We start from the raw sequence: 15,012 nt of genomic DNA on the forward strand, positions 1-15,012 counted from the left end.
CATCCCAGAGACATTGATTTTGGACTTCGGACTTCTAGAACTGTGAGAAAAGTATATCTCTATTGTTTAAAGCCAACAAATTTGTGGTAATTTGTTACAGTGGACACAGGAAATGAATACATTCACCATTTCTCAGAGTAAAAATGTATAAATTTCGAGGCAACTCGGTGGTTCAGTCAGTTACGCCTCCAACTTTTGGTTCAGGTCATGATCTCATAGTTCGTGAGTTCAAGCCCCACACAGGGCTCTGTGCTGATGGCTCAGAAATCTCTGAGCCTGCTTCAGATTCTGTGTGTGTGTGTCTCTCTCTGTCTCTGCCCCTCTCCTGCTTGCACTCTTTCTCTCTCAAAAATAAATAAAACATTAAAAAAAAATTTTAAGCCTGTAAAATTCTACAGAATCTAGCCCCTGTTAACCCCCTGACTGCTCTCCTACATCTCTCCCCAGCCTCCCCAGCTCCTGACACACCTATTCTTTTCCTTAAACAGACCATGACCCATCTGCCCAAGGTCTTTGCTCTAGCTGCTCCCTCAAGCTGATGCTCTGGGACCTTCTTCGTGTCCTTCAAATTTGCTCAAGTGCAGTCTCTCCAGACCACACTGTTTAATACCACACCGCCCTTCCCCACCTGCTCCTAATCCTCTTTGTCCTGATCTGTTTTTTTTTTTTCTTTTTCTAAACACTCATCTCTTTTGAAACTGGTTTGTAATTTACTTATTTATTATTTATTTATCTTTTATTCTTGTCCCCTTCTAGAATACAAGATTCTCAAGGACAGAGCTGACTACCTAGTTTATTTTCCACTGTATCCCAAGCTCCTAGAATAGGGCCTGACACATGCAGGCATCCAATTAATATGTGTGGAAAGCATGAATAGATGTCCTCAGAGGTCCTGTGGCAGTGATATTAGAGATGCCCTCTTTTTCCCCCATCTCCTACCTCCTTCCATCTTGGCCCTCACTATACTGACTAAGCCAATTAACACAGAAAGACACAGAATACTCAGTTCAAGATGGTAAAGAACAGCTTGGAATGAAGGCAAAAGGTTCAGCCTTCTCCTCTGATCCAGGGGAGGGGCTTTGATACACATTGATATGCAACACTCATGCCCTAACGAAATTTTGATGGTTAGCCTAGTGACTTGTTTCTGTAGCAGGGAAAATAATTTCAGGCCACAAATCTCAGGTGTCCAAAACATAATTTTTTTTTTTTACAAATAGTTTATTGTCAAATTAATTTCCACATAACACCNGGCTTGTTTCTTGAGGTAGCCGTTAGAAGGCTTTCTCACTGGAATCTGCGTCCTTTCTCTCCCAGTCTCTTGGGTGTGGTACGGTTTCCTATGGCTTCAGATCTTTTCCATGTGATGCCTGGGTGCGAGTGCAGGTACAGAGCTCCCTATTTCTCTGCCATCTTGCCCCTCCCCAAAACATAAGTTTTAAATGTCTGTGTCTTGAGTTCCATTCCACCTCATAGCAGAAAACACAGTCTCACCAACTCAGGATAAACTCAGTCACTTCAGAGTTACTTCCGTAACCCACTTTCCCTGGCACAGCCTTTATGCCTAGAGGACTAGCAGAGTTTGGAGGCATCAGGAGTTGGCCATGGAGGTACCTGCACAAGCTGTCATTTCCTAAACTGCCCATCCTTTTTTGGACCTCAGCAATTATAATTCATAGTAGATACATCAAGGGCATCTTGTCCCCGTTAAGAGGCCAGATCCAAGAATCACACCTGTGCCACTCTCAGCCATGGGAGAGAACAGCAGGCGGCCTCAGCATGGCTGGCCAAGCAACCAGGTGATCTGCAAATATTTCCAGAACACCCTCATAGCCCAGGTGCTGGGGAAGGCAGTGCACAGGTCTGACGATCTCTGCCCTCTGAGTTTATAGTCTGGAGGGAGGAGCCAGCTCACAGACACAAGAACAAAATCAATAAAAGGGGTGATGTGGAATACTGAAGGGAGCCAGAGGTGGGGAAGGTCTGTTGGAGACATGACATTTGAGCTGAAACAGAATGATGTGAGGGAAACAACCACAGAAAAATGGAGGAATGGATTTTCAGGGAGAAGAAATGGAAGCACAAAGTCTCCCAAATAGAGATGATTTGGCCGTTCTGATGGAGTGAAATAGGATAGTATAGCTGGGGTGTAGAGAAGGAAGAGAGATTGGAGAGAATTGCAGGAGAGAGGTGGCCACAGTGATATCAGCTGGGAAAAACTTTGGAAACAGGCAAAAATGATTGCTGGGTGTCCTAGCTTTGGCGTGCCTCTGCTTCATCCTTCATCATCTGTTATCTCTTTTGCAACTCTGTCAGGATTTCAAATACTGATAACAATGCAAGTGATTCCTGCCCATAGAAAAGCAAACTCTGTCCAGCGGAGAGACAGGTAATTATTGTCCTGCTTATACTGATCAGTTTGGCAACTATATCTTTTTTCAGCATTTTTGATGGTCTACATATGTGTGTTTTTTTGAATCCTCTTTTGAACTAGTTGTAACATCGTATTAGTTCCCTCAATATAGTGACATGTTCATTTTATATTTGTGTTAGAGTCAAGATTTCACCTTTTATAAATAAGTATCTTTTGGAAACCTTAACCTCCTTTCTTGTCTTCCTTCCCTGATGGTTTTCTCTTATTCTCTTGCTCTGAATAAATTGTATGTCTTGGAGGGAGTCAGAAGCAGATGGCACCCTCCTCTGTGCAGAGAGAACACAGTGAAGGCTTACCCTTGGTTCGCTCACTTCTGTACTGGTTTGCTCACATAGGAGGGAGAGGAGAACCCCCATGGGTTCTTTAGGAAATGCATTGAAGTAGTTTTGAGAATGGGAAGGGGTCTATTTCCAGAGATATAAATGTCCTACAGTGCCCAAAATAGTACCCCAAAAGGAAGATATCCTACCCCAAATATCACAAGCACCCCCAGGGAGTAACATTGCCTTGGGTGACATTGATATACAGAATGTATCTCTAAGATATGGGGGCCTAATGACTGCCCCCCAAGAATTCCGCTGGGACTAATACAAACATTGATTTCATTTACCAAATCACTAAATAGAAGCCAGTTTTATGGTCATATTTCCCCTCTGGCACGCAGAAATGTTTATGGCCTTCAATAAAGACTGCTCTCTATTGAGAACTCAGTTGAGTATATATTGTTTTAAACTTCAGCATCCTCCAATAAGATTTATACTCTTGTTTTGCTTAAGATTCACATTTTAATGTGGCAATAAAAACTAGTGAGATTGTTTCATTGTAAAGGATCCTATTTAGTTAATTATCAGGCCCCATGCCACAAATCACTGTATTGGGTTTTTTGTACCCAGGGAAAGCTGTTATTTCTCCTTCTCCTCACATGAGTCACATGAGCCTAAGTTGTGCTGATGAGAGAAGCCAGGGCTAGAGGTGGTGGGAAGGGAAGAGAGGAAAGGGATAACATCCCTGTACTGTGAACCCCCCCCTCAAAAGGCCACCATGCATGTATCAATGCAGGAGGCAGTGTGGTGGATGGGCAGTGTCCAGATTCTGGGGTCAGATCTTGAATCCCAGGTCTGCGACCTCAGGCACATTATTTAATGTCTCTAAATTTCTAGTCCCATATAGGTTATAATGATGCTATATTAACCCACAGCCTTTGTTTTGAAAAATAAATTAGGTAATGGATTTAAGGAAGCTGACACCAAGAAAAGTAGACAAAAAGTGTTGGATCTTTCTTTAGTGGAGGCTGACATCCTTGAGAAGCATCCAGCATAATGTGCCCGACACTTGCCAGGGGTCACCAGAACTGCAGAGAAGTTTCCATATAACTGGGAGTAGTCAAGCAGGCGTCAGAAAGTTAGGGATTCAGGTGAGAATTTGAGCAATGAGAAAGGAGGTCTTGGGCAAGGGTCAGGGCCAAATGAGGTCAGAAGCAACACATACCAAGAAGGGTAATAGACATACAAGTGAAGCACAAGAGTGGGGCTTGTGATTAAACTGGTTAACTTCTAAGGGATTTCTAGACCAAGAGCAGAAAGCCCAGAGATTACATAGTTGACAGTGGGCTGCTTCACTTGAAAATGAAAGTGGGCCAGATGCGGTTGAAGACCGCCAGGTGAAGGCAAGTCAGATAAGTCTCTGCAGGACCCTTCAGCAGAAACCATGCTCTTGACAGATTGGTTTTCCACCTTCCCCACCCACGGGGCAACCAGGTAGTGCTGAGGGCCGTTCTGACAATCCAGGATGGAAGCTGTGATCAATCAATGGCTCAAACAACAGTTCAGGGTGAGCCTTTTTGCCCTGACAACGACCTGGATACCCTCAGATATTTCAGATGGATTTTATCTCTGAACAGTCGGTAATGGCTGCCTGGAACATTGTCTTGAGAAATGGTTTAAAGGCCACATTTGGGAAGAATGCTGTGATTGATTATTTATGTCTGCCAAAGGCTTAGAAATGATGAGTGAGGTATACTTGCTACCTTTTAGCTGGAGGTAATGCAGCCAATTCCTCCTGCCTGATATGCAGCTAGAGCATGCCTGTAAGATGTTGGTGGAGGAACTTATTCATGTATTCGTTTATTCAGCATTTCCAGGATAGCCTTCACGACAGCACTACTGCGCTAGAGAGAGAATGGGTGCCATAGGAAGAAGTTCCAAGGGCTCTCAGAGCTATTTTACAGACTCAATAATGCTTTGGCATTATTTAGATTCAAATCTCCACACAACCCCCAGGAAGTAAAAAATTACTATCATCTTAATTTTGCAGGCTGGAAAACTGAGGCTCATTTCCATTTCAGTAATACCTGCTTTAATAATCCCTGCTGTAATAATAATCGTCACATCCTCAAATGCACAGTCTTTCGCATCTTTGACTGAAGGCCTAGAAAAGGATGAGCTAATGCAAGTACAAAACCATTTGCCCTCTTTGTCATTTAACAGCAGTCCCCCTGACACATTGGCCAGCCCTCAGCCAGCTCTGAGTGTTTCCTAAACTCAAGGAATGCGTATTCGGTGAATTGGCCCATATTTTATCTCCCTACAAAATAGCTATTTAAATATCCCTGGAGTATGCACTTTCTGAATCATTAAGGTCTCAGGGTGCATCAATTACACTAATTTAGGAAAGTGATCACATTCATGCAGGGCTGTTATTTTTAAAGAAAAGACATTTCAGTGTATTGATGGGGAATCGGTGTCCGGAGTATATAGATTTCCAGTTATCCCCTGTCATGGCAAGAGTCCATCGGTTTCCTTTAAGAAATGAAGAACACATTATGCCTGGTATTAACAAAGATCAATTTCAGTAAAGGAAGACATCCAACACAAGGGAGTTTAACTGAGCTGGGAATAAATGACGTAATGTTTGAAGCGATAAGGGATAAGTCATGCTGGGACTCCAAGTTCTTGTGTAAGTGATGATGATTAAGTGAACTTTTTGTCCCTGCCTTTTGCTAAAGGTGATATTTCTTTACTGTAAAGTATAATGTATCTATTTTGGCATTGTCAGTGAAGTATGCGGTTAATAACTGGGCTTCTTAAAGATTTCAGAATTCTTTGGTTTTCACGTGAAGGGAGGGCCTTATCTTTACTGCCAACTCATTTCTGCTCTTCAAGCCGAAGCAACGGCCTTTTATAAGAATTTGGCTTTTGGTGTTATCTTTCAAGAAAACGGTATTCCAAACTTCAATACAGTGAATAGAGTCACACAGACACCATGAGGATAATATGGGTGATTTCGGAAATAGAGGAGAGATAAACTCTCTGCCGAGATGTGAGATGCAATGAAAGAAAAGGAAATGATGAGGTGAACAGAAACAACACTGGTGCAGGATTTCTTTCAGCATCTCTTAAAAAAAAAATGAAAATGACAATTAAACTAGACTTTTTCTTTTGGGGTTCATAAAAGCTATTTAACTATTTAAGTCTATTTGTATAGATGTTTAAAGCTGGAAAAGATCTCAGATATTTCAAGATGAGAAAGCCCAGGGAGGTAGTGTGACTTCCAGAGGATGACAGTATCCCTTTCTCCTGACTTGTAGCCGTTTCTTGGTAGCTGAATTTTCATTTTTAAGAGGAAATTTTCATTAAAACAAAACAAAACATTGTTCCAATTTTTTTTCTTTTGTTTTTGATTGTGGTATTTACTTTTGAACATGCACTATAAATGAGCACCTTGAATGCATGCCAGAAATGTTAACTTGGAACAAAATGGATTGCTGAGATTCTGATTCCATGTTGCTTGAGGGCTGGCACTTGTGACGTCTCCAGCTCAGACACAGGGTCATGGAGGAGCCAAGATCTAACCAGGAGAAAGGAACTAAGAACCTCATTTAAAAATAAGTTGTCCATCTCATCATTTTTTCCAGGCTAACCTCTAGGTAGGTACTGTTAAGACTTAAATCAGAATGAGAAGATGGATCAGGAGTCAGGATTCTCAACCTCATAGAGAGATGCACCCCAGAGTCTTCCTGAAGAGGGAAGGGGTTGCCATTCCAACATCTAGAATTTGAGATCTATGTGGGCCTTCCTAAAGCCTTCTCTGTTGTGAGCTGAAACCAATGTTAGCAGGAAGGGTGGGCAGTGCTTATTAATGAAAGACACACAAAAGATGGTAGCGCAGAGGCCTGGGCTCCAGTCACTGCTATTCATCAGCTCCACGTTCTCTGGAAAGATCTGTTCCTGCCATTAAGCTAATTGACCTCAAGGTCCATGAGGACTGGTCACGGATCAACCCAGTCCAGATCCCTCACTCCCCTCAGCCACCAATTGCCACGCCCACACCCTAAACCAAGCCACCCTGTCTCTCTCCCTTTGGGCTGCCTGGAATTTGGAATTTTTCACTCCTGGCTATTTTCCTATTTCTCTCACATGTTACCAGTCTCACGAGACACATTCTTCCATCCCTCAAGACCTCCAGTTCTCTGACTCTGCTGGGCCTTCTAGTCCACTGGTGCTTTCTGACAATCCCTCCTTTTTGATCATTATGTTTTTCACTGGTAGTCACTTCACTAACACTCTTCCCAATACCATCCTCTGCCCACTGAGCTGTCATCTTCCCACTGATCATCAGCACCTTGACAATCCCAACTTGAAAAATCCAATCCAACCACCCACTTCCTCAAGGTCTGCTGCTTAGTGGTGTCTGTGAACGCCCACTGTGGGGCCATCCTTATGCATGACAAATGTCAACCCCTTAGCACCTGAAACTTTCTGGTCTGGTTCCATAATGACTAATTTAATCCTTTACCAGTGCCCTCAATTTCTCTACCTTGTCCCTATTTATAGTTTCTATTCTCTCATTTGTAGCAGAAGGGTTGGCTTTCTGTTCACTGAGAAGGATAGCAGTAAGGTGGTTCCTAAACTATCTCCAAGTTTCGTGGAGTCTGAATGATGTGAACTGGGAGGGCCAGAGGGCAGTTCAGACAAGTGCAGCCTGAGCCAGAGGGAAGACAGGCCAAGCAGAGAATGGGAAACCAAAGGGATTGTCAAGGTAGATTCCAGTGTAGGAGGCCCTGAAGCTGAGACAGCAGGATTCATGTAGACCCTTCATGAGCACTGTATCTGTGTTTCATTGGATTTCCATTTCATTCCAAATCTCAGCTAAAGACATTAGTGTCTCCTTGCCCTAAAACTCTCAAATTGTCCAAATGACAAATAAATTTGCTCTGAAAAGCATTTTTAGATATAGAGTAAAAGATGCCGTGTAATAAAGTTGTATTCTTCATATTGAGTTAGGCTGAAGGAACTCATCTCTGAAATTTTGCAACTCAGATAGAGCCCCAGCTCAATTATTTTCCCATTTGTTTTCATCATCTGACATCCTAGCAGGTATAGAATGTTAGCCTGGGGAAAGATTTTCGGTCAGGCATCCTGCACAAGGCATGGAGTTGTAAAGATACTGACAGATTAGGAGTATGGGTTGAGTGGCCCCTCTGTGATTAGCCTCACCCTCTCCTTGTTTTTACTTTCCTTGTTTTTGGTGATTTACAAAATCCCTAAGCAGGGTGGAAGAAACTAATGACCCAGAGCAAAGGACATCTGCTCATTGGATTTCTCTTGACCATAAGATTTTGATGTCTTTTGGCCTTCCCTAATGCAGAAAGATAATCAATAGCAAGTTATTTTTTTTTTTAGATGCATTTCTTGAGGATCAATTTCTCATTGTGGAAAAAGCTCAGTGCACAGACAGGCCTCAGGGACCCTATGGCCAATGTGAAGGACTTTGTCCTCCATGAAAGTTCCTGGACAAAATTGTTGAGACTTTCTCCAGGGGCATATGTACTGAGAGAGGGATAATGAAGTGGGTAAGAGAAAGCTTCTGTATAGAAAAACCACAAGCTTCTATCCAACCTCTTAGCTGAATCAGCAATCCTGGAACTCCAGTTAGATAACTGGGCCTCTCTTCTTAAGAGCTAAAGTGGGGATTAGTGGTGAATGGGCAGATGAACCCACCACCAGAGAAGAGCTACTGGTCAGTAGGAAAACTGTGGGCCAAGGCTTCTTTTTAGGTATGTTTATCTAGCCATCGACATGTTTAAGTTTAAAAAAAAAAAGGCAAGTCAGAAAGCCCTTTAAATGAGTGTATATTCTTTAATAAACCAAAATATTTGTTATTTAAAGAAGCCTGGACACTGTTCTGGAATAAAAGTTAACAAATTCTGTGATGTCAGTAACAATGTTTGCCTGTTAAGATAGTTGATTTATAATAGTTACCTTCACTTCCAAAATAGGCTTAAGAGAAAACAACCAAGAGATTTACGGTGGCATTTTTCATCTCTTACCCTCTTTTTTTTGAAGTAGGGCTGAGTTCCTTGTTGAAAGTGACCCTGAGTGACCCTACCTCCATGGCTTTAGGTCTCACTGGGTTCTGGCTAGAAGCTTAGAGGTAGTAATGGCTTCCCACTCTTCGTAGCCTCTGGGTGCTTCAACATGCCTCACTGTTTCTCTTAACCCTCCCCACACCTTTGTAAGAAGGCTTTTTGTTCAATGAGTATCCTCATTGAATTCTGTTTCTTGATAGGACTCTCATTGCTATAATCCCCAACATGTTGGAAAACCTGTATGGTTATAACACTTAAAATAATCTTTGCTCGTGGACCAAGTGTCATTAATTTATGAAAAGAACTAACTTGTACTTGTTCAGTGTGCTGTTTATTCAAGCTTCCATTCAGGAAGCATCACTGGGGAAGTAATATAGGCATCATCAACCCCATCTCACAGGAAAAGAAATGGAGTCACTGAAGTTTAGGAGTTTGTTCAAGCTCCATGACTAATTGGGGTTACTGCAGCCAAGATCTCAGCTCTCCAGCAGGCTCTTCTAGCCCAGATGGTTCTGACCCACCAGCAGCCAAAGAAAGATGGAACCTTTGCTTTATTATTTACCCTTCATCAGTTTCTAAAGACTTGAGAGAACTGTTTCTGCCAAAAGGCCACCCTTAGCACAACTTCCAACTTCAAAACAACAGACCTCCTTTCAAGACCAAGTGTGATATTCTTCCCCTTTATTTCCACAGAAGAATCCCTGTGGCTTTTACAAATCATCAACCTTTTACATTAGCTTCTATTTCAAAGATCTTTCAGAAAATGCTGACTGGGAATGGCCAAGCTGGGTTTAGCAAAGAGAAAAACCTCTCATTTAATCATTTCAGGTATGTTTCTCTCTTTCTCTGCCTTACTCTCTCTCTGCCTGTTTCCCTATTTCTGTGTGTCCCTCTCTCTTTACTCCTCCTTCTCATTCTATGAAAGAAAGTCATAAGAGGCCTCAGTGGGACAGGGTGACAGTCCTTTGTATGTTGTGGCACATAGACACTAACAGGGAGCTCGTTGTTGCCCCTAGGCCTGTGACCAGAGCCCATGAAAACTGTAATCATGGAGGCGTGATGGCTCAGCCCCTTCCAGAACTGTGACACCGAAGCAGGGAGAAACAGAGAAGAAATGCCTTCATCTCTTTTTGTCCTCTCACCTTTGGTCTCCTGCTGGTGCTTCCCAATGGCCAAGACCAACTATAGGCGAGAGGGCCAGGGAGCCTGGGTGGTGCAGCCAATACGAGTAGCTTTTTGGGCTAACAGCAAAGTAGAGACGAGCAAACAGTGGATTAAAGCAATAGAAGAGGGGCAGCGGGTGGGGAACAAGTAGCAAATAGCCAACATAGAGATGACTCTACCTGCTGACAACAGTGAGACTCAGTGGGATGAGTGAAAGATGTTTTAGTTCTTTACTTCAGCCCCTCTTCCTCCTTCCGAAATAGTGTTGATTCATTTCTTGATGAGTTTTAGGAGTCCAGTGAGAGATTGTGTCACTCTCTGGACATTTCTGTTTTCTCTGCTCTCTATTCTCTCTGTGTCTTGTGCTCATCTAGGTAGAGCAATTGACTTTCTTCTTTAGTGAAGTTGTGCTGGGAATTGAATCTTTTTCTTTCTCCTGCATTCTTCTCTTTTGCTGAGTGCTAAACAGGAAGACCGATTTCCATGGATAGACCCTCAAGCAAGCCACGGCAGAGGTCTACCCCAATGGCAACAACAGGTGTGACAGGCTTGCTTCCATACATGTATGGATCACCTGACACAGGAGATACTCTTACTATGAAGCTAATGAAGTTTAATTATCGGCACCCCCCTCCCACTCACATAGGTCCCTTCCAAGGCCCTTGCAAGGGCCCAAAAATTTCATATTCATAATGTGTTCTTTTTCTTAAAGAAGGCTCTCTTTAGGGCCAAAAACCTTGGGCCTATCCATTCCTCTATATCTTTGTCCCTGAAGACACCCTTTCTACCCATGACTAACCTGGCAATGTTTGCAGAATCCAAAGCAGAGCTAATTAATATGCGATAGATCTATTGGCAGAGACTCCTCGGACATATGGTCCAGTCAATGGGCCCAAACAAAGGAGCAATAGCAAGGTGTCACCGCATCCTAATAAAGCTGTGACAGTGAAACACAGTCAGTGACACAGATAACAAAGGCAGGCTGCTGAGGACCGGCGGTCACAAGTGAAGCTCTAATGCTCTGCAGTTTAATAAACCTTACGTGCAACAGCAGGGGGGGCAGTCACCTCCTCTGCTGGCTGGCCAACTTACACACCTGCTTTTTTGTGGGGGGTGGGGGTGTGTGAGGAGAGCACAAGCAGCCTTGCTCTGCTGGCCTTGCCAAAACAGAACCTGGTCCAGGCTGCGGGCAGCCAGCAGGGGCTCTACGCCTGGGTGTGTTTGTGGATGCCAGCCCTGGGACACTGTGCCCTGGGTTAGGTCACAGAGATGAAGCTGCGGATCATTAGTTCCAGCCCTGGCTAACACTGCCAAGCCCTGGGTTAAGTTCTGACCAGTCAGGCTTTTTTCATTCACAGTCACAAAGTACCTGTAATGCCTCATGCTGGTGACTTCAAGAGTGACTGAGTTTATGATGAAGATGACTTAATGCTGATCCTTCCCTCCTCAGAAGAAAACAGCCAAAGTTGCCATCCAGGTTGAGAACCTACTAGGCGGCAGCACTGGCAATGAAAAGAAAAATCAACAAATATTTTCTTTTTTGAGAGAGAGAAAGAGAGCACATGCACAAGGGGAGGAGGGACGCAGAGCGAGTAGGGGAGAAAGAATCCCAAGCAGACTCAGTGTAGGGCTCAATCCCATGAACCATGAGATCTTGACAGCAGAAATCAAGAGTCAGACTCTTAACTGACTGAGCCACCCAGGAGCTCTGAAAATTTTCTTTATGTTGGTTTATCATTTCGGTACTTACCAGGAATTTATCTAGGGACAGAAGAGGAAGAAGAGAGCTGGGAGGAAAGAGGAAGGAGGGATGAAAGAATGTGACACTCACAAGAGGGATTAAGAAAGAACAAAGGCTCTGGAGGGTTTGATCCCAGCCACATTACCAGCTCTATAACCTTGGGCAAGAAACTTCACATCTCCAGGCCTTAGTTTTCCAGTTTTGTAGAATAGGAATAAAAATAGTGCCTACTCCCTAGGAGGCTGTGAGGATTAAAAGAATCAACACATATAAAACGATGTGTGTGTTCCCAGCACACAGGAAGAGCTCCATAAATACTAATACAATTTTTTTATATACTTGCATAACATCTCAAACTAGGAGCCACCATCTTTGTGGGACTAAGCTCTGTCCCACAGAAAGGAGTAGGGCTCTGAGCTTACCAGCCACAGGGCGTAGGCCCCTTTACTTCCCTCTCAGCATCTTCCATCTGTAAAGTAAGAATGCCAGTAATCTCTGTCTTACCAAGTTTGTTCCAAGAAGCAAATGAGGCAGGAGTCATGCTTGAGCTTTCCTTCTCTGTGAAGGACGGCGGAATGGCTGTGTTGTTTGGAAATCATAGAGTTACTCAGACACTTGGAGTCTGCCTGAACCTCTGTCCTGTGGTGCTGTTGCTGTCCTCTTTGCTCAGGCTCCCTGAGAAAAGCCAATCGTACTTCTGCAGGCTGCCAGTGCCATGCAGGGCTCCGTCCTGGAGCGAATTCACTTCAGAAGCATCATTCCTGCCCCGTGAAGGTGCTGAGGACCCGTCCCAAGCTCTGACATCATGAGTCGCGTCGAGCGGCTCACTGTGTCCACGAGCTCTCTAGGCAGCTGGGCTGTGAGGAGGTGCTCTCAGTGTCGAGGACAAGGACAGACTCACCCTGGCACATGCTCGCCTGCTTCTTTCCAGCTGGCAGGGCTGCTTAATGAACTGTGCCCAGAGCCACAAGGAAAGGGGCTTTTTGATGGGCAGAGTTATTAGTGCTTCGTTTTAATTATGCCTCCTGGTGTTTTCTCCACTGTGCCCATCTCGCTTTACCTGACAGTGCTGTTAGTGTCACCCAGACATGTCGGTGACGAGCACACTGAACCACTGCCGATAGGGATGGATATCAGGCTGACTGGGAGACAAAGCTTGTTAGCCTTCTCTTTCTTGCGTGAACCCAGGAGGCCTTTCTGGCCTTGCCTTGTGGGGAGCCCAGAAAGGGCCTCTTTTCCGAGATTTCTGGATGGAGTCTGATTTCTAACATCTGGTGCAGGCAGCCCATTCAGGAAAAGAAAAGAACAACTCTTCAGGGAGCTCCTTAAGGTCATGTCAGCCATGTGATAAGAGAAAGGAGAAAAGAAATGCACCCAGCCCTTCCAGGTAGCTCTGGGCACATGGGGCCTAGACAGGAAGTGTGAGAGGGACAGAAGCGAGGGCACCGCTTCTCACAGTCAGCACTGTGAGAACTGTTCTAGGAGAATGAGAAGGGATTGCTTAAAGGTTAAGAGGTTATTGAGGGAAGGTTCTCATGGTGGCGAACTCTCTTGACATCTGTCTGAAAAATGTTTTTTCTTCCCCTGTATTCTCAAAAGACACATTCACAGCATTTACCGTTTTTGATTCTCAGCCTTTTGGAGCTGGGATTCCTCTACTTCTGGCTTCTGTGTTGCTGTTGGGGAGGCTCATGGCTGTCAATTGCTCCTCCTAAGAGCCAGGTTCCCTCTCTGGCTGTTTTTAAGATCTGTTCTTTGCCTTTGGGGTGAAGGCAATTTTACAACAGTGTGTCAAAGTGTGGCTTTTTTCTCTTTATTATCCTGTTTGGGATTTACTTATTGGGATTCCAACTCCGGAAAGTCCTCAGCCTCTACTCTTCTAATATTGCCTCTTCCTATTTTCTATACCATCTCTCTTGGGAAACTCTGCTTGGCTCTGTGGTTGACCTTCTCTCTCCTCCCCCTCAACCCGTTTCTCAGGCTTGTATCTATGGGAACCCCAGGAGACTGGGGCTGATGGGGTTCTGTTCTTCCAGAGGGAATTTGCGTGTGCACTTCTGCTATCTGTCTAGGCACCTTCAACGTTAGGCTGAACTCATTTCCTGGTAATTAATCTCCCTGCTTTTTGGTATACAGAGATAGTGAGAATTCAAGCCCCAAACCTGCCTGGAAACAGTTGTGTGGTTGGGATACTTATCTGGGAGAGACTTTTCTTCTTCCAAAGGCCAAGGCAGGCCCAGACAAGTTTCCTCGTTTGTTTCCTTGTGAAGCAGAATTTTCTTTCCTTCTACTGAGGGAGTAGCATATGGGGAACTCTGCCATTCCAACTCCCCACCTCCCACAGCATGGCCACGAAACCCTAGGCACTAGAATAGACAACGGGGTCTGAGAAATCCTTGAGGGCAGTTGTTGTCTTCCATGGCCACTTTATTTTTACATCCTGAGTCTTCACTGACTCAAGAGTTCTGGATTTTTAAAACATGTTATTCAGTGTTTTAAACTGTTGTTTACTTGTTTAGTTTGGAGTAGAAAGGTTATCAGGATTTCTGGTCCAGTACATTTCCAGAAATGAAAGTCCACATCTCCATGTATAATTCCCTCTCTGAGGAATTCGCCAGCTTCTCGCTCACTGGATCTTCTTTTTGTTCTCTGTAGGCTGGCATGTGAGTAGTTGAAGCTCTTCACCATGGGAAGGGACCGCCCTCACCACAACAGGGGGCACAAACGGCAATCTCATATCAGGTGGGAAGAAAGTATGGTGTTAGAAGCTCTGTATGCTTATCTCAGACATTGTTTAGTTTCTATTTTTTTGTATATGCTTTATCACCGGCACATTATAGTATGCAAGTAATACATTCTTGCAATCTATTAGTAAATAAATATGCTTTTTTTTTTTTTTTTAACTGATAGGGGCATATAGTCATGAGAGACTCTACTACCTTTTGAAGCTGTTGGAGGTCATTCTCTCTGTTCCTATGACTTTCATGTCTGGAGAGAAAACATTTATTCAAAACCTTGCAGACACTGAACTCCACTTCTTCAGTCTAAAAACAAAAGGTCTAGCATGGGTCATGACAACATTAGATTATATATAGATTATAGAATATATATGTAGAATCTACATATTACATATATAGATTGTATATGTAAAATCAGCACCTGCAGAAGCATTTGACAGCTCATGGCCCCACTCAAAACTCACATGGGTTCTTCTCCCAGTACCTTGCGTGGAACTGTGTTTGCTCTGAACCTCCTCTGCCCTTCCAATTATCTCTGATGCATTTCCTTGGCCTGTCCATCTGCATT

Source organism: Crocuta crocuta, unplaced genomic scaffold (assembly GCF_008692635.1).
Source record: "Crocuta crocuta isolate KB4526 unplaced genomic scaffold, BGI_CrCroc_1.0 scaffold55, whole genome shotgun sequence".
In the NCBI taxonomy this organism is placed as follows: Eukaryota; Metazoa; Chordata; class Mammalia; order Carnivora; family Hyaenidae; genus Crocuta; species Crocuta crocuta.